Source organism: Schistocerca americana, chromosome 11, assembly GCF_021461395.2.
Source record: "Schistocerca americana isolate TAMUIC-IGC-003095 chromosome 11, iqSchAmer2.1, whole genome shotgun sequence".
NCBI classification, from domain to species: Eukaryota; Metazoa; Arthropoda; class Insecta; order Orthoptera; family Acrididae; genus Schistocerca; species Schistocerca americana.
Window position 1 is genome coordinate 195,238,656 of NC_060129.1, and position 21,007 is coordinate 195,259,662.

Consider the following 21,007-nt stretch of genomic DNA (forward strand, 5'->3'; position numbering starts at 1 on the left):
AAGAGTCGAGGGACATGAAAGGGAAGCAGTTGTTGGGAAGGGAGTGAGACAGGGTTGTAGCCTCTCCCCGATGTTATTCAATCTGTATATTGAGCAAGCAATAAAGGAAACAAAAGAAAAGTTCGGAGTAGGTATTAAAATCCATGGAGAAGAAATAAAAACTTTGAGGTTCGCCGATGACATTGTAATTCTGTCAGAGACAGCAAAGGACTTGGAAGAGCAGTTGAATGGAATGGACAGTGTCTTGAAAGGAGGATATAAGATGAACATCAACAAAAGCAAAACGAGGATAATGGAATGTAGTCGAATTAAGTCGGGTGATGCTGAGGGAATTAGATTAGGAAATGAGACACTCAAAGTAGTAAAGGAGTTTTGCTATTTGGGGAGTAAAATAACTGATGATGGTCGAAGTAGGGAGGATATAAAATGTAGACTGGCAATGGCAAGGAAAGCGTTTCTGAAGAAGAGAAATTTGTTAACATCGAGTATTGATTTAAGTGTCAGGAAGTCATTTCTGAAAGTATTTGTATGGAGTGTAGCCATGTATGGAAGTGAAACATGGACGATAAATAGTTTGGACAAGAAGAGAATAGAAGCTTTCGAAATGTGGTGCTACAGAAGAATGCTGAAGATTAGACGTATTGCTGGTTTGGGAAAGAGATACCCCGACAAATACAGTCGTGTCTCTGCGTGTAAAACGTGCGTTTCTAGCTTCGTGAAAGCAGCACTCGGCTATGCAGTTGTAGGATCCGCCGAGTCTCTTACAGTAAAGGCCACATCGCGGCGAGAAATTAATGCCCGCCTCTGGTCTGGAGTCACCGGCTGACCCCCGCGTGTGGCGGCAGATTCTGTCTCCTTGGCCCGCGAGCCCAAGGCGAGGGAACGCCGGGGAGAAAATACTCGCTCTGCGAAGAAGCGACGACACGGCCGGCAACAGGTGTTTTCCAAAGAAGTGGGAAACCCTCGCTAACAAAACCTCGCTGGTGACACGGTTTTGATCAGGCGTTACCACGGAATTGTCACGTTCTACTACTGTACATCTATTGGAACTGGTCAGTGACGCACTTTCATGTTTAATATACGGAGTGACTCACTAAGGACTTTACAATTTTGGAATGGTATCAATGTTTATTGAGATACGCTATGTGATCAAAAGTATCCAGACACCTGGCTGAAAATGACTTAGAAGTTCGTGGCGCGCTCCATCGGTAGTGCTGGAATCCAGTATGGTGTTGGCCCACCCTTAGCCTTGATGACAGCTTCGACTCTCGCAGGCATACGTTCAGTCAGGTGCTGGAAGGTTTCTTGGGGAATGGCAGCCCATTGTTCACGGAGTGCTGCACTGAGGAGAGGTATCGATGTCGGTCGGTGAGGCCCGGCGCGGCGTTCCAAAACCTCCCAAAGGTGTTCTGTAGGATTCAGGTCAGGACTCTGTGCAGGCTAGTCCATTACAGGGATGTTATTGTCGTGTAACCACTCCACCACGGGCCGTGCATTATGAACAGGTGCCCGATCGTGTTGAAAGATGCAATCGCCATCCCAGAATCGCTCTTCGACAGTGGGAAGCAGGAAGGTGTTTAAAACATCAGTGTAGGCCTGTGCTGTCATAGTGCCACGCAAAACAAAAAGGGGTGCAAGCCCCTCCATTAAAAACACGACCACACCATAACACCACCGCCTCCGAATTTTACTGTTGGCACCACACACGCTGGCAGATGATGTTCACCGGGCATTCGCCACACCCACACCCTGCCATCGGATCGCCACATTGTGTACCGTGATTCGTCACTCCACACAATGTTTTTCCACTGTTCAGTCGTCCAATGTTTACGCTCCTTACACCGAGCGAGGAGTCGTTTGGCATTTACCGGCGTGATGTGTGGCTTATGAGCAGCCGCTCGACCACGAAATCCAAGTTTTTTGCACTCCCGCCTAACTGTCACAGTACTTGCAGTGGATCCTGATGCAGTTTGGAATTCCTGTGCAACGGTCTGGATAGATGTCTGCCTATTACACATTACGACCCTCTTCAACTGTCGGCAGTCTCTGTCAGTCAACAGACGAGGTCGGCCTGTACTCTTTTGTGCTGTACGTGTCCCTTCACGTTTCCACTTCACTATCACAACAGAAACAGTAGACCTAGGGATGTTTAGGAGTGTGGGAATCTCGCGTACAGACGTACGACACAAGTGACACCCAATCACCTGACCACGTTCGAAGTCCGTGAGTTCCACAGAGCGCCCCATTCTGCTCTCTCACGGTGTTCTGATGACTACTGAGGTCGCTGATATGGAGTACCTGGCAGTAGGTGGCAGCACAACGCACCAAATATGGAAAACGTATGTTTTGGGGGGTGTCCGGATACTTTTGATCACCTTACAGAATCGGTAGGTCTACCATATTGTAGCAGACCACTTCAAGTTTCACATTAACGTCTCAAGTGTCATTTTGGTTCGGTGTGACTACCATTTGTGATGCTGCAAACATCCAACCTGCATTCAGCTTCTTTCCACACTCATTGCGTCAAATCGGGCGTAACTTCCGCAAAGGCATCGTGGATTCGATATTTCAGGTCGGTTAAACTGTTCGGTAGGGGAGGAACAGTCAGACGGTCTTTGATGAAATCCCAGAGAAGGAAATGCAGTGGTTTAGAGTCCGGGGAGCGCACCAGTGGAAGCAGCCATTTTAACTATCCGCTATACTAGCGCTCGTCGTGGCGGAATGGGTTACTGATCCACTATGTGAATGAAACTTGAGGTTGTTTGCTACAAAATGACACATCTACCGATTCTCTACGTCGTGTCAGTAGATTTCTGTATCATTCCAAAGTTATAGAGTCCCTCTTGACGCATCCCATATTAGACAGTACCTACGATTAAGTTACCATTGAATACACTGAGTGACTGTTTTTATTTTTTTCATCAGTCTACTGACTGGTTTGAAGCGGCCCGCCACGAATTCCTTTCCTGTGCTAACCTCTTTATCTCAGAGTAGCACTAGCAACCTACGTCCTCAATTATTTGCTCGACGTATTCCAATCTCTGTCTTCCTCTACAGTTTTTGCCCTCTACAGCTTCCTCTGGTACCATGGAAGTCATTCCCTCATGTCTTAGCAGATGTCCTATCATCCTGTCCCTTCTCCTTATCAGTGTTTTCCACATATTCGTTTCCTCTCCGATTCTGCATAGAACCTCCTCATTCCTTATCCTATCAGTCCACCTAATTTTCAACATTCGTTTATAGCACCACATCTCAAATGCTTCGATTCTCTTCTGTTCCGGTTTTCCCACAGTCCATGTTTCACTACCATACAATGCTGTACTCCAGACGTACATCCTCAGAAATTTCTTCCTCAAATTCAGGCCGGTATTTGATATTAGTAGACTTCTCTTGGCCAGAAATACCTTTTTTGCCATAGCGAGTCTGCTTTTGATGTCCTCCTTGCTCCGTCCGTCATTGGTTATTTTACTGCTTAGGTAGCAGAAATCCTTAACTTCATTGACTTCGTGACCATCAATCCTGATGTTAAGTTTCTCGCTGTTCTCATTTCTACTACTTCTCATTACCTTCGTCTTTCTCCGATTTACTCTCAAACCATACTGTGTACTCATTAGACTGTTCATTCCGTTCAGCAGATCATTTAATTCTTCTTCACTTTCACTCAGGATAGCAATGTCATCAGCGAATCGTATCATTGATATCCTTTCACCTTGTATTTTAATTCCACTCCGGAACCTTTCTTTTATTTCCATCATTGCTTCCTCGATGTACAGACTGAAGAGTAGGGGCGAAAGGCTACAGCCTTGTCTTACACCCTTCTTAATACGAGCACTTCGTTCTTGATCGTCCACTCTTATTATTCCCTCTTGGTTGTTGTACATATTGTATATGACCCGTCTCTCCCTATAGCTTACCCCTACTTTTTTCAGAATCTCGAACAGCTTGCACCTTTTTATATTGTCGAACGCTTTTTCCAGGTCGACAAATCCTATGAAAGTGTCTTGATTTTTCTTCAGCCTTGCTTCCATTATTAGCCGTAACGTCAGAATTGCCTCTCTCGTCCCTTTACTTTTCCTAAAGCCAAACTGATCGTCACCTAGCGCATTCTCAATTTTCTTTTCCATTCTTCTGTATATTATTCTTCTAAGCAGCTTCGATGCATGAGCTGTTAAGCTGATTGTGCGATAATTCTCGCACTTGTCAGCTCTTGCCGTCTTCGGAATTGTGTGGATGATGCTTTTCCGAAAGTCAGATGGTATATCGCCAGACTCATATATTCTACACACCAACGTGAATAGTCGTTTTGTTGCCATTTCCCCCAATGATTTTAGAAATTCTGATGGAATGTTAACTATCCCTTCTGCCTTATTTGACCGTAAGTCCTCCAAAGCTCTTTTAAATTCCGATTCTAATACTGGATCCCCTATCTCTTCTGAGTGATTTAAACAAACATAATTTTTTTTATATTCGTGTACATTCAAACAGATAGTAAAGTGTAATTTGTTTACACTCAAATGTGAAAACGTGTAATGAAAAGTTGTCCCAGAGAAAAAGACTATAATATTTAAAAATTTGTCAAACATGTTTTATAATTTTGGAAAACGTCTGTAAAGACGGTGACAGTCATGATAATTAATACTGTACCGAGAACCGATGGAACAGTCAATCAACGCAATATCCAGAATTTTTTTACGACCGCTTACAACATTTATATTGTCTGAAGCAATTCTAATCTATCGTTTATAGAAGTTGCACATATTTTAATCATGACAAGTTTAGATCTTCCTGCATCATCTTCAGATGTACACTCCTGGAAATTGAAATAAGAACACCGTGAATTCATTGTCCCAGGAAGGGGAAACTTTATTGACACATTCCTGGGGTCAGATACATCACATGATCACACTGACAGAACCACAGGCACATAGACACAGGCAACAGGGCATGCACAATGTCGGCACTAGTACAGTGTATATCCACCTTTCGCAGCAATGCTGGCTGCTATTCTCCCATGGAGACGATCGTAGAGATGCTGGATGTAGTCCTGTGGAACGGCTTTCCATGCCATTTCCACCTGGCGCCTCAGTTGGACCAGCGTTCGTGCTGGACGTGCAGACCGCGTGAGACGACGCTTCATCCAGTCCCAAACATGCTCAATGGGGGACAGATCCGGAGATCTTGCTGGCCAGGGTAGTTGACTTACACCTTCTAGAGCACGTTGGGTGGCACGGGATACATGTGGACGTGCATTGTCCTGTTGGAACAGCAAGTTCCCTTGCCGGTCTAGGAATGGTAGAACGATGGGTTCGATGACGGTTTGGATGTACCGTGCACTATTCAGTGTCCCCTCGACGATCACCAGTGGTGTACGGCCAGTGTAGGAGATCGCTCCCCACACCATGATGCCGGGTGTTGGCCCTGTGTGCCTCGGTCGTATGCAGTCCTGATTGTGGCGCTCACCTGCACGGCGCCAAACACGCATACGACCATCATTGGCACCAAGGCAGAAGCGACTCTCATCGCTGAAGACGACACGTCTCAATTCGTCCCTCCATTCACGCCTGTTGCGACACCACTGGAGGCGGGCTGCACGATGTTGGGGCGTGAGCGGAAGACGGCCTAACGGTGTGCGGGACCGTAGCCCAGCTTCATGGAGACGGTTTCGAATGGTCCTCGCCGATACCCCAGGAGCAACAGTGTCCCTAATTTGCTGGGAAGTGGCGGTGCGGTCCCCTACGGCACTGCGTAGGATCCTACGGTCTTGGCGTGCATCCGTGCGTCGCTGCGGTCCGGTCCTAGGTCGACGGGCACGTGCACCTTCCGCCGACCACTGGCGACAACATCGATGTACTGTGGAGACCTCACGCCCCACGTGTTGAGCAATTCGGCGGTACGTCCACCCGGCCTCCCGCATGCCCACTATACGCGCTCGCTCAAAGTCCGTCAACTGCACATACGGTTCACGTCCACGCTGTCGCGGCATGCTACCAGTGTTAAAGACTGCGATGGAGCTCCGTATGCCACGGCAAACTGGCTGACACTGACGGCGGCGGTGCACAAATGCTGCGCAGCTAGCGCCATTCGACGGCCAACACCGCGGTTCCTGGTGTGTCCGCTGTGCCGTGCGTGTGATCATTGCTTGTACAGCCCTCTCGCAGTGTCCGGAGCAAGTATGGTGGGTCTGACACACCGGTGTCAATGTGTTCTTTTTTCCATTTCCAGGAGTGTATGTAGAACTTGTTCCAGAACCTCGGTTAAAGAAAGAAAAATTCGGAAAGCAAAGCCCAGTCCATCGCAAAAGGAAACCACAGTGAAAATAAAAACCATTTTCAGAAAAAAAGTTCCCGAGTTCGAGTCTCGGCCTGGCACACAGTTCTAATCTGTCAGGAAGTCTCATATCAGCGCACACTCCGCTGCAGAGTGAAAATCTCGTTCTGGAAACGTCCCCCAGGGTGTGGCTAAGCCATGTCTCCGCAATATCCTTTCTTTCAGGAGTGCTAGTTCTGCAAGGTTCGCAGGAGAGCTTCTGTAAAGTTTGGAAGGTAGGAGACGAGGTACTGGCGGAATTAAAGCTGTCAACAAGGGGCGTGAGTCGTGCTCGGGTAGCACTTGCCCGCGAAAGGCAAAGGTCCCGAGTTCGAGTCTCGGTGCGGAACACAGTTTTAATCTGCTGGGAAGTTTCGAAAAGTATTTTATTTGCACATTTAGCTGCGCCTTCCAGTCGCTGCTATGATTGTGACATTCGCCACAGCACTGTAGGGGCCTTTCAATTCTCTCCTCATAGAAGGCAGCTGCCTGTGATTTTAGCCAAGTCTCTATGCTGCTTTCCAGTTCGTTGCCTGTGCCAAAATGTTATCTTCATAGCCAGCGGTTGATGTCAGCAGAGATCAACATCAGAGGGAGCCAAGTCCGGGCTGTATGCTGGGTGATTAAACACTTCCCACCGAAAACGCTGCAGGGTTGTCCTCATTGCAGTGAGGAAGCGAGAAATGTGACGAAGAAGGGAACGAAGCCGGCCGCAGTGGCCGAGCGGTTCTAGGCGCTTTAGTTTGGTATCCCGCGACCGCTACGGTCGCAGGTTCAAATCCTGCCTCAGGCATGGATGTGTGTGATGTCCTTAGGTTAGTTACGTTTAAGTACACTTCTGGCCATTAAAACTGCTACACCAAGAAGAAATGCAAACGATAAACGGGTATTCATTGGACAAATATATTATACTAGAATTGACATGTGATTACATTTTCACACAATTTGGGTGCATGGGTCCTGGGAAATCAGTAGCCAGAACAGCGACCTCTGGCCGTAATAACGGCCTCGATACGCCTGGGCATTGAGTCAAACAGAGCTCGGATGGCGTGTACAGGTACAGTTGCCCATGCAGCTTCAACACGATACCACAGTTCATCGAGAGAAGTGACTGGCGTATTGTTACGAGCCAGTTGCTCGGCCACCATTGACCAGACGTTTTCAGTTGGTGACAGATCTGCAGAATGTGCTGGCCAGGGCAGCAGTCGCACATTTTCTGTATCCAGAAAGGCCCGTACAGGACCTGCAACATGCGGTCGTGCATTATCCTGCTGAAATGTAGGGTTTCGCAGGGATGGAATGAAGGGTAGAGCCACGGGTCGTAACACATCTGAAATGTAACGTCCACTGTTCAAAGTGCCGTCAATGCGAACAAGAGGTGACCGAGATGTGTAACCGATGGCACCCCATACCATCACGCCGGGTGATACGCCACTATGGCGGTGACGAATACACGCTTCCAATGTGCGTTCACCACGATGTCGCCAAACACGGATGCGACCGTCATGGTGCTGTAAACAGAACCTGGATTCATCCGAAAAATGACGTTTTGCCTTTCGTGCACCGAAGTTCGTCGTCGAGTTCACCATCGCAGGCGCTCCTGTCTGTGATGCAGCGTCGAGGGTAACCGCAGCCACGGTCTCCGAGCTGATAGTCCGCGCTGCTGCAAACGTCGTCGAACTGTTCGTGCAGATGGTTGTCGTCTTGCAAACGTCCCCATCTGTTTGACTCAGGGATCGAGACGTGGCTGCACGATCCGTTACAGCCGTGCGGATAAGATGCCTGTCATCTCGACTGCTAGTGAAACGAGGCCGTTGGGATCCAGCACGGCGTTCCGTATTACCCTCCTGAACCCACCGATTCCATATTCTTCTAGCAGTCATCACTTGCGGAGATAAAAAACACACTTAGAATTCGCTTACAAGGGTGAAACTTGATTTGTTTTATTCAGAAAACTCCAAATAATTTTATAATGAAAAAACCAAAAAACTTTAATTTTACCATTTTCATCGTTCCGGCTCCCCTTAACTTCAACACGCAAATTTGACGCTACAACTGTTAGTTCACTGGCGTTTGCAGATCCGAAAAAACAGCGAAGTCCACTTGATGTGTTCCGGACAAACCTTTTATTGTGCCGGTTACCTTCAGTTACCATTGTTGGCAAAGCGATTATCGTAAAGCGTGAACGTCCATCGTTTCCCTTTCAGCTCTTGCTCGAAGGGGGACAAGCAGGCTGCTAGCCTGTTGATGTGCAGCATATCTGATAATAAACCAATACTTAAATTGTTGTTGTCGTGCTCTTCAGTCCTGAGACTGGTTTGACGCAGCTCTCCATGCTACTCTATCCTGTGCAAGCCTCTTCATCTCCCAGTACCTACTGCAACCTACATCCTTCTGAATCTGCTTAGCGTATTCATCTCTTGGTCTCCCTCTACGATTTTTACCCTCCACGCTGCCCTCCAATGCTAAATTGGTGAGCCCTTGATGCCTAAGAACACGTCCTACCAACCGATCCCTTCTTCTAGTCAAGTTGTGCCACAAACTTCTCTTCTCCCCAATTCTGTTCAGTACCTCCTCATTACTTACGTGACCTACCCATCTAATTTTCAGCATTCTTCTATGGCACCACATTTCGAAAGCTTCTATTCTCTTCTCGTCTAAACTATTTATCGACCATGTTTCACTTCCATACATGGCTACACTCCATACAAATACTTTCAGAAACGACTTGCTGACACTTCAGTGTATACTTGATGTTAGCAAATTTCTCTTCTTCACAAACACTTTGCTTGCCATTGCCAGTCTACATTTTATATCCTCTCTACTTCGACCATCATCAGTTATTTTGCTTCCCAAATAGCAAAACTCCTTTACTACTTTAAGTGTCTCATTTCCTAATCTAATTCCCTCAGCATCACGTGATTTAATTCGTCTACATTCCATTATCTTCGTTTTGCTTCTGTTGATGTTCATCTTCTATGCTCTTTTCAAGACACTCTCCGTTCCAGGTCCTTCTCCGTCAGAATTACAATGTCATTGGCAACCCTCAAAGTTTTTATTTCTTCTCCATGGATTTTAATTCCTACTCCAAATTTTTCTTTTGTTTCCTTGACTGCTTCCTGAATATACTTAAGCAAATAGCTCTAAAACTGGGAGAATATTTACAATGCGCATTCGTTATTTTTATAGGCCGGTGCGTCGATATTTTTACGACAATATATCGACACCTTTTTCCAAATAATGACGGCAGATGACGATATTTTTTTGAAAAATATCGGTATATTTAATTCCCGATATTTTTAAAAATATCAGCAGTCCTAGTATACACACAAATTGGGACGCTAGAAAATTGTAGCAAAATGCAAGAACATTTGCACCCGATTGGCGCACGGTTGGGGAGAGGCCATTGACCCTCAACACAAACAATCTTAACGTGTTACGAATACACAGACAAAAATATCCCGTTATTGCGTAAAAATCACTGGAACGATTTACACGCGTAAAATATCTAGCAGTATGAGTTAGGAGCTATTTAAATTGGGACGGACTACCACGTTAAACTAATCACACGAAAAGTAGACGCCAGACAGATTCACTGGAAGAGTACTCGAGAATTGTAGACTACAAACCGAGGAGAAGCTTATACACTCCTGGAAATGGAAAAAAGAACACATTGACACCGGTGTGTCAGACCCACCATACTTGCTCCGGACACTGCGAGAGGGCTGTACAAGCAATGATCACACGCACGGCACAGCGGACACACCAGGAACCGCGGTGTTGGCCGTCGAATGGCGCTAGCTGCGCAGCATTTGTGCACCGCCGCCGTCAGTGTCAGCCAGTTTGCCGTGGCATACGGAGCTCCATCGCAGTCTTTAACACTGGTAGCATGCCGCGACAGCGTGGACGTGAACCGTATGTGCAGTTGACGGACTTTGAGCGAGGAGGGCGTATAGTGGGCATGCGGGAGGCCGGGTGGACGTACCGCCGAATTGCTCAACACGTGGGGCGTGAGGTCTCCACAGTACATCGATGTTGTCGCCAGTGGTCGGCGGAAGGTGCACGTGCCCGTCGACCTGGGACCGGACCGCAGCGACGCACGGATGCACGCCAAGACCGTAGGATCCTACGCAGTGCCGTAGGGGACCGCACCGCCACTTCCCAGCAAATTAGGGACACTGTTGCTCCTGGGGTATCGGCGAGGACCATTCGCAACCGTCTCCATGAAGCTGGGCTACGGTCCCGCACACCGTTAGGCCGTCTTCCGCTCACGCCCCAACATCGTGCAGCCCGCCTCCAGTGGTGTCGCGACAGGCGTGAATGGAGGGACGGATGGAGACGTGTCGTCTTCAGCGATGAGAGTCGCTTCTGCCTTGGTGCCAATGATGGTCGTATGCGTGTTTGGCGCCGTGCAGGTGAGCGCCACAATCAGGACTGCATACGACCGAGGCACACAGGGCCAACACCCGGCATCATGGTGTGGGGAGCGATCTCCTACACTGGCCGTACACCACTGGTGATCGTCGAGTGGACACTGAATAGTGCACGGTACATCCAAACCGTCATCGAACCCATCGTTCTACCATTCCTAGACCGGCAAGGGAACTTGCTGTTCCAACAGGACAATGCACGTCCGCATGCATCCCGTGCCACCCAACGTGCTCTAGAAGGTGTAAGTCAACTACCCTGGCCAGCAAGATCTCCGGATCTGTCCCCCATTGAGCATGTTTGGGAGTGGATGAAGCGTCGTCTCACGCGGTCTGCACGTCCAGCACGAACGCTGGTCCAACTGAGGCGCCAGGTGGAAATGGCATGGCAAGCCGTTCCACAGGACTACATCCAGCATCTCTACGATCGTCTCCATGGGAGAATAGCAGCCTGCATTGCTGCGAAAGGTGGATATACACTGTACTAGTGCCGACATTGTGCATGCTCTGTTGCCTGTGTCTATGTGCCTGTGGTTCTGTCAGTGTGATCATGTGATGTATCTGACCCCAGGAATGTGTCAATAAAGTTTCCCCTTCCTGGGACAATGAATTCACGGTGTTCTTATTTCAATTTCCAGGAGTGTAGAAGCCTCGTTCGACCGTTACTTGAATACTGCTCGTCTGTCTGGGATCTGTACCAGAAACGATTGAAAGGAGGAGTGGAGAAGAGACGAAGAAGAGCAGCGCGTTTCGTCATATGCTCTTTCCAGTAAGCGACTCATACAGTTACAGCTGGTGATGTCTTTAATTTACCCTAGATATGTTGGTGAAGATACTTGTTTAATTCCGGAGGCACGCAATCAACATCATCTGAAATTGTGCTAAACGCATTCTCTGAAAATTATTTGGAGCAGTTAGTTCATGAGCCCACGCGAGTAGTAAACGGTTATAAAAGACCTCTTAGCAACAAATAATCCTGAGCTAATAACGAGCATCAAAACGAATACAACGATTAGTGTACACACGGTTGTCATAGCGAGACTGAATATTGTAACCTCAAATCCTCCAAAAATAAAAGAAATACATACCCATTCAAAGGAGCAGATAAAAATTCACCCGACGCCTTCCCTAGAGACAATTTCTACTCCTTACAAATTAACAATGCAAGTGTAGACCATGAGTAATGAACTACATTACAGGCCCATATCATTGACGTCGATATGCACCAGGATTACGGAACACATATTGCGTTCGAACATTACGAATTATCTCGAAAAGAACCGTCTATTAACACACAGTCAACACTGATTAAATTAAAAAAAAAAAAGTTCTTGTGAAACGCAACTAGCTCTTCAGCCAAACGATGTGTTTAGCATCGTCAAGGAACTTCAAATTGATCCCGTATTTCTAGATTTCCTGAAGCCTTTTGTCACTGTACCAAACGGGTTGTGGTCAGATTGCGTGTTTATTAAACACCGTCTCTGTTATGTGACTCGATTCGCGATTTCGTGTCAGAGAGGTCACAGTTCGTAGTAACTGGCAGAAAGCCATCGAGCAAAATAGAAGTGGTTTGCGGCGTTCCCCAAGGTAGTGCTATACTCCCTCTGCTGTTCCTTATCTACTGCATATAAATGAATTTGGAGACAATCTGAGCAGTTGTCGTTTATCATCTAGTAAAGTTCTCAGAAGATCAGAAGAAATTGTAAAACAATTTAGAAAAGCTATCTGTAGGCTGCGAAAATTGGCAATTCACTCTAAACAACGAAAAGTGTGGCGTCATCCGCACGAGTGCCAAAAGGAATCCGTTAAACATCAGTTACACGATAAGTCAATCACATCTAAGGGCCGTAAACTCAATTTAATACCTAAGAATTACAAATACGAACAGGTTAAACTGGAAAGAGCACATAGGAAATGTTATGGGGAAGGCGAACCAAAGACTGCGTTTTATTGGCAGGACACTTAGAAAATGTAACAGACCTACTAAGGAGACTGCCTACACTACGTATGCCCGTCCTCTTTTAGAATACTGCTGCGCGGTGTGGGACCCTTACCAGGTAGCATTAGCGGAGTACGTCGAGGAAGTACAAAGAAGAGCAGCACGTTTTGTAGTGTCGCGAAACAGGGGACAGATTGTCACCGAAGTGATACAGCATTTGGGGTGGACATCATTAAAACAGTGGTGTTTCCCGTAGTGGCGGGATCTTCTCACGAAATTGCAATCACTAACTTTCTCTTCCGAATGCGAAAACATTTTGTTGACGCCGACTTACATAGGGAGGAACGATCATAGAAATAAAATAAGGGAAATCAGACGTCGCACGGAAAGATGTAGGTGCTCGTTTTCTCCGCGCACTGCTCGAGATTGGAAGACCAGAGAATTATTGTGAATAAATGAAAAGCACCAGTTTGTTTTCGTTCTACAATAATACTTTTATTGTTAACCGGTTTTCGGCTTACAGGGCCATCTTCAGACATTTACTACGTATTGTCACCAAAGAAGTTAAATGTTTGCAGACAACATTGGAAGAGAAGTAACGCATCTACACTTCCTATCTTCTAATGTTCTTTGCAAACATTTAACTTCTTTGGCGATAATACTCAGTAAATGTCTGAAGATGGCCTTGCATGCCGAAAACCGGTTAACAATAAAAGTATTATTGTAGAACAAAAGCAAACTGGTGCTTTTCATCTATATACCGGATGATGAAAAAGTCAGTATAAATTTGAAAACTGAATAAATCACGGAATAATGTAGATAGAGAGGTAAAAATTGACACACATGCTTGGAATGACATGGGGTTTTATTAGAACCAAAAACAAAAAAAGAAAGTATTGCATGACGCGTGAAAGATCTCTTGCGCGCGTCGTTTGGTGATGATCGTGTGCTCAGCCGCCACTTTCGTCATGCTCGGCCTCCCTGGTCCCCAGACCTCAGTCCGTGCGATTATTGGCTTTGGGGTTACCTGAAGTCGCAAGTGTATCGTGATCGGCCGACATCTCTAGGGACGCTGAAAGACAACATCCGACGCCAATGCCTCACCATAACTCCGGACACGCTTTACAGTGCTGTTCACAACATTATTCCTCGACTACAGCTATTGTTGAGGAATGATGGTGGACATATTGAGCATTTCCTGTAAAGAACACCATCTTTGCTTTGTCTTACTTTGTTGTGCTAATTATTGCAATTCTGATCAGATGAAGCGCCACCTGTCGGACATTTTTTTAACTTTTGTGTTTCTTTTGTTTCTAATAAAACCCCATGTCATTCCAAGCATGTGTGTCAATTTGTACCTCTCTATCTACATTATCCCGCAGTTTATTCAGTTTTCAAATTTATACTGACTTTTTGATCACCTGGGGTATAAAAGAAAGTCGTGTTACTTACACTATTTATAACTCGAGAGCGGTGGACCGATTTGGCTGAACATTGGTGGAGAGGTAGGTTAGAACCAGGAAACGGACGTAGGATACTTTTTATCCCGTTCGACCGCTATCAAGCGTGGTATGATAAAAACGCATCTGGCATGGAATAACAAAACGCAAATGTTAACTAAACGTCACTATAAAACGTGGTATAACAAAAACGTATCTGACATGGAATAACAAAACGCAAATGACAGCCAAACGTCTATGGTTAAATATCAGTATATATCTTGAATTATAAACGTAAAGAAAAATTTTGTATTTTCTTTGAATCATCATTAATAATGCCGCGACCAAGACGATCGAATATTTCTCGACAAAGCCGTAATGCAAGAAGGATACAAAACATTGCGAATGAAACATGAGAGTTGCACTGCTTAATGATACACCTGCTGAAGATTTCTCTGAGCGATTGCTGACTATCGGGAATCGTCGAGTACCTGTCGAAGAATCGAGCGGATTGATTTCATTTCCTCATAATTTTGTCTCATCGAAAGACGAACTTATCAGCAAAGTATTCCCGAACATCATTACTCACTACAAAAGTAATGAATGGTTGAGTGAGCGAGCAATTTTAGCGGCTAAGAATAAAGATATAGATGACGTAAACTACATAATTCAGCATGAGATCATTGGTAAAATGGATTCATTCAAATCTACTGACTGTGTAACAAATGAAGATGAAGCCACCAACTATCCAACAGAATTTTTAAATTCCTTGGATGTGCCTGGCTTACCACCGCACAACTTACGCCTAATGGTTGGCTCCCTGGTAATCGTGCTTCGAAACATAAACCAACCAAAACTATGCAACGGTACGCATTTGGCGGTAAGTAAATTGATGAACAATGTTATTTACGCGACGATACTCAAAGGAAAATTCGAAGGTGAGGAAGTTCTCATTCCGAGGATCCCTTTGACCCCAACCGATATGCCGTTTGAGTTTATAAGACTTCAATTTCCGGTCCGTCTTGCATTCGCCACGACCATTAACAAATCACAAGGCCAATCCTTGGAAGTTTGTGGTTTAAATCTGGAATATCCATGTTTTCACACGGTCAGTTATATGTGGCATGTTCACGGGTCGGAAGACTATCTGCGTTGTTTGTTCTTGCGCCTGATAATAAAACGAAAAATGTCGTGTGTCACAAGGTACTTAATTGAAGAGTGGAAGCTATGCACCAAAAAAACGTAAAGAATAAAGAATCATTAAAATACTTAATTTTTTTATTTGTATTTCTTAATAAAAAATTGAACTTAACACCCAAAATCTGATTATTTATTGGCTCGAAGGGGGAACAGAGTACGCCAGGTCAGCTGGTTTATTATAATGTTGATCTACCAAGAACCGACGGAAGATTCTGTGAACATAATTATTGTGCAGGTGGTTCGATGAACCCTTTGCCAGGTAGTTAAGTGTGATTTGCACAGACTCCATGTAGATGGAGATGTACATGCAGATGAGATGCTCAGACAACCCTAGTGGCATACGCTGCATTTAGCGTGACAGCGTGGTTCGCTGTTAAAAGTCGCTAGAGCGTACGTCCGTACGGCAGTCACGTAGTATTTTGCTTTCTCTCTAAGTGAGCCTCGAAGAAGGACCAGGAAGGCAAACTTAGGGAGACACGAGCGCACAATTCTGTGTTCCAAAGGACCGTTCGCTATTGGAACAGGAAAGGGGGAATAATACACTATTGGCCATTAAAATTGCTACACCACGAAGATGACGTGCTACAGACGCGAAATTTAACCCACAGGAAGAAGATGCTGTGATATGCAAGTGATTAGCTTTTCAGAGCATTCACACACGGCTGGCACCTGTGGCGACACCTACAACGTGCTGACATGAGGAAAGTTTCCAACCGATTTTTCATACACACACACAGCAGTTGACCGGCGTTGCCTGGTGAAACGTTGTTGTGATGCCTCGTGCGAGGAGGAGAAATGCGTACCATCACGTTTCCGACTTTGATAAACGTCGGATTGTAGCTTATCGCGATTGCGGTTTATCGTATAGCGACACCGCTGCTAGAGTTGGTCGAGATCCAATGACTGTTAGCAGAATATGGAATCGGTGGGTTCAGGAGGGTAATACGGAACGCCGTGCTGGATCCCGACGGCCTCGTATCACTGGCAGTCGAGATGACAGGCATCTTATCCGCACGGCTGTAACGGATCGTGCAGCCACGTCTCGATCCCTGAGTCAACACATGGGGACGTTTGCAAGACAACAACCATCTGCACGAACAGTTCGACGACGTTTGCAGCAGCACGGACTATCAGCTCCGAGACCGTGGCTGCGGTTACCCTTGACGCTGCATCACAAACAGGAGCGCCTGCGATGGTGCACTCGACGACGAACCTGGGTGCACGAATGGCAAAACGTCATTTTTTCCGACGAATCCAGGATCTGTTTACAGTATCATCACGATGGTCGCATCCGTGTTTGGCAACATCGCGGTGAACGCACATTGGAAGCGTGTATTCGTCATCGCCACACTGGAGCATCATCCGGCGTGATGGTATGGGGTGCCATCGGTTACACGTCTCGGTCACCTCTCGTTCGCATTGACGGCGCTTTGGACAGTGGACGTTACATTTCAGATGTGTTACGACCCGTGGCTCTACCCTTCATTCGATCCCTCCGAAACCCTACATTTCAGCAGGATAATGTACGACCGCATGTTGCAGGTCCTGTACGGGCCTTTCTGGGTACAGAAAATGTTCGACTCTTGTCCTAGCCTAGCACGTTCTCCAGATCTCTCACCGATTGAAAACGTCTGGTCAATGGTGGCCGAGCAACTGGCTCATCACAATACGCCAGTCACTACTCTCGATGAACTGTGGTATCGTGTTGAAGCTGCAGGGGCAGCTGTACCTGTTCACGCCATCCGAGCTCTGTTTGACTCAATGCCCAGGTGTATCGAGGCCGTTATTACGGCCAGAGGCTGTTCTGGGTACTGATTTCTCAGGATCTCTGCACCCAAATTGCGTGAAAATGTAATCACATGTCAATTCTAGTATAATATATTTGTCCAATGAATACCCGTTTATCATCCGCATTTCTTCTTGGTGTTGCAGCTTTAATGGCCAGTAGTGTACAAGTGATAGACAAAGTACCCTCCGCCACGCACCATAAGGAGGCTCGCGAACTGTAGTTGTGGCTCTCCGGCACGGAGCAGCGTCTCCTAGACACGGAGTACCAAGGAATCTGGAAATATGCGCGTTGCTTGTAACCCGCTGTGCGTATGAGGACGCGAGATGTGCAGACTCGCGTTAACGATATCTGTCCTCGCGCGACCTTCGTCTGTCGCGCACGGCACGATTCTGACATTTGAACGGCGACGTAACGGACACCGCGATATTTCTGCGGTTTGTTGGAGGGGCCGGAGGGGTGAGTTGGAGAGAGGGGACAGCACAGCTGCGCATGCGCGGGTTGCAGACAGCTGAAAGCCAACACCCGCTGTCCAGCCAATTAGCGCGCGACAGAGGTAGACGCTAATTTGCTTCGCTAGCGAGAAGCGCTCGAGGCGATGTTTTGCGACATTCTAAACAGAATCGCGGACCTCGATTGCACTATGATTTTAGAACATACTTTAAATTCCTTCCCCGATTCTTTAAGGAATTGCATTCCCGTCGTACTAAATATTTTCAAACATCTTACTACTTGGCAAACGAGTTAATGCGTTAAGTACAAAGACGAAAAAAAATTGAAACACCTAAAAAATTACACTGTGCAACAATAAAAATGTAAATCGAATGAAATCCAGCTCCTATCGATTCTAATGTGCTCTTCGCCAATATCACAAAGACAATTCAAAATTAGCTCTAGTTTTCATTTTACACTGTTTTGCTACCGTGAGATACAGACTTTTATGTTAAGTTTAAAATCAAATATTATAATGGTTTGTCCAAGTCATGGTGCAGGGAATGGCAATTGAATCTCAATGTAGACAAGTGTAATGTGCTGCGAATACATAGAAAGAAAGATCCCTTATCATTTAGCTACAATATAGCAGGTCAGCAACTGGAAGCAGTTAATTCCATAAATTATCTGGGAGTACGCATTCTTCTTCTTCTTCATGTGCCGTCTCCTCTAAGAAGGTTGGCTGTCATCATGGCAATTTCTGATCTTGATTTGGCTGATCTAAGGAGTTCTGACGTTGAACAGTTGTACCAATTTTTTAAATTGTCAATCCAGGCTGTCCGTCTTCTACCCCTCGTTCTCTTCCCACAAATTTTCCCTTCTAGTATTATTTGCAATATTTTGTAATTTACTCCCCTAATAACATGGCCTAAATATTGTAGCTTCCTTACTTTAATAGTTTTAATTAATTCTTTTTCCTTTCCCATTCTTCTTAGGACATCTTGATTAGTAATCCTCGACACCCAACTAATTCTAAGTATTCTTCTATATGCCCACATTTCAAAAGCTTCTAAACTGTTCATGTCCTTCTTTTTCAATGTCCACGCTTCCATTCCGTATAATAATTTTGAGAATACATAGCATCTTAGCAACCTCATTTTTGTGTTTAAACAAATGTCTCTCGAACAGAATGCATTTTTCATCTTATTAAAGATACTTCTGGCCTGTCCTATTCTCGATTTAATTTCTTCTGAGCTTTCAATCTCCTCATTTACAATTGTTCCGAGATATTTAAATTTACGTACTTGATCGACTCTTTCCCTATTGATTGTAAGATTTTCTTGTTGGTGTGTTTTAGATATCACCATGAACTTAGTCTTGCTTGCGTTAAGAGTCAAGCCAAATTCTTCACTTTTTTCTGCGACCTTGTCAAGAAGTAATTGTAGATCTTTGAGGTTTCCAGCTAGTAGTGCAGTGTCATCAGCAAACCTAACATTGTTAATGTTTAGCCCATTCACTTTAATGCCAGCTATTTCATCTGATAGAGCTTCCTGGATTATGTCTTCTGAATACATATTAAACAATAAGGGTGAGAGAACGCAACCTTGTCTCACACCCCTCTTTATTTCTATATCATTCGATAACTCATTTTCTACCTTCACGGTTGCGGTTTGATTGTAGTAGAGGTTATATATAATGCGGATGTCTTTCTTATCAAGTGTTTTCTTTTCTAACAATTCTATGAGATGATCATGACGAACTTTGTCAAATGCTTTATTATAATCCAGGAAGCACACATATAGTGGCTGGTTAACCTCCATACATCGTTGCGCTAATATGTTAAAAGCAAACAATGCTTCTCTTGTACCGAGGGAACTTCTAAAACCGAATTGTGTTTCACTTATACCTTCTTCTACTTTTTTGTATATTCGTTGGTGTATTACTTTTAGAAATATCTTTAAGGTGTGACTCATTAAGCTTATTGTACGGTGATCATTACAAGTTTTGGCATTAGCCTTTTTGGGTAATGTAACAAAGGTAGATGTCAACCAATCCCTAGGAATAATTCCCGAATTATAAATATCATTAAACAATTGTACAAATATATCTATATGGTCTATTCCTATGAGTTTCAGGATGTCATTTGGTATCTTATCCGGTCCAGGGGCTTTTCCTGTCTTTGATTTGTTGATAACATGTAATATTTCTTCTTTCGATATGCTTGGTCCTCGTTCTCCGATCATGTTATCATAAAATTTTTGATCTTTTCTTGTATCTTCAAATAGTTCTTTGACATATTCTGTCCACCTGTCCAGTTTACCTTTAACATCAGGAATTATTTTGTCATTTTTATCTAACAATAAACTTGTACTTTTCTTTTTATTAAGTCCAGCTAAATCGTTAACTTTTTTGTGTAAGTTGAAACTATCATGTCTTGTTTCATAACTCTCAATTTCAGAGCATTGTTCCTTGTACCATTCTTCTTTTGCTCGCCGTGTTTCTTTTCGTATTTCTGCATGTAATCTTTTATACTCACTTTCATCTCTATTTTTAAGTATTCTTCTTTGTTCCATCAATTGTAATATCTTCTCTGTCATCCACTTCTTCTTCATGTTGTCGTGTTTGGTCGCCATTGTGTTTTTACATGCATTATTTAATGTGTGTCTTATAAGTTCCCATTTGCCATCAATGTCTTCTGTTTGATTATTCTTTATCCTAACTAATTCCTTATTAATCTCTTCAGAAGTCTTTTGTTTAGTCAAGGGGTCTCTTAGAATAGTTGTATTTATATAGTCCTTCTTTTGTTTCTTTTGTATGGCTTTCAGTTTCACATGGAACTTTGCTACTAAAAGGTTATGATCAGAAAATATATCAGCTCCTGGATATGTTTTCACACCATGAATAGAATTTTTGTACCTCTTGTTTATAAGTATGAAATCAATTTGATTTCTGCAAACTTCTTCATTACAGTCTCTTGGTGATTTCCAAGTATAAAGTCTTCGTTTAGGGAGTTTAAAAAATGTGTTTGTAATAGACAGATTGTTTTCCTGGCAAAATTGTGACAGCAAATCTCCTCTTTCATTTCTTGTTCCTAAACCAAAAGGTCCAATAAGATCACCTTCACTTCCTTCACCTATTTTGGCATTAAAATCTCCCATGATGATAATAATGTCTCTGCTTTTTGAGGTTCCTATTGCTTGTGTTAATTCTTCATAAAATTTTCCTATTTCTTCTTGGTCTTTGTCGGCTGTTGGAGCATAGATTTGGATTAAATTAATATTTGTTTGTTTCGTTTGTAAATGTAGACTGATTACTCTATCTGAGATTGGTAAAATGCTTTTGACAGATTTACTAGCATACTCATCTAAAATTATTCCTACCCCATTCCTGTGCTGGCTATCAGAATTTCCCGAGTAATATACTTTCATGTTGTCAATGGTCATTTCTCCTGAGTCAGGCCATCTTGTTTCACTTACAC

The 21,007-nt window shown here is 44.6% G+C and overlaps 1 protein-coding gene across 1 annotated transcript in view; it reads left to right on the forward strand.

Annotated features, from left to right (window-relative positions):
* The first annotated feature begins 1,024 nt into the window (after positions 1 to 1,024).
* The window catches only part of LOC124554088 (serine/threonine-protein phosphatase 6 regulatory ankyrin repeat subunit B-like), a 135,875-nt gene continuing 115,892 nt past the window's right edge, over positions 1,025 to 21,007 (forward strand). The window contains exon 1 of the mRNA XM_047128137.1: positions 1,025 to 1,052. The gene's annotated coding sequence lies outside the window, so the exon portion shown is untranslated. The remainder of the gene's footprint in view (positions 1,053 to 21,007) is intronic.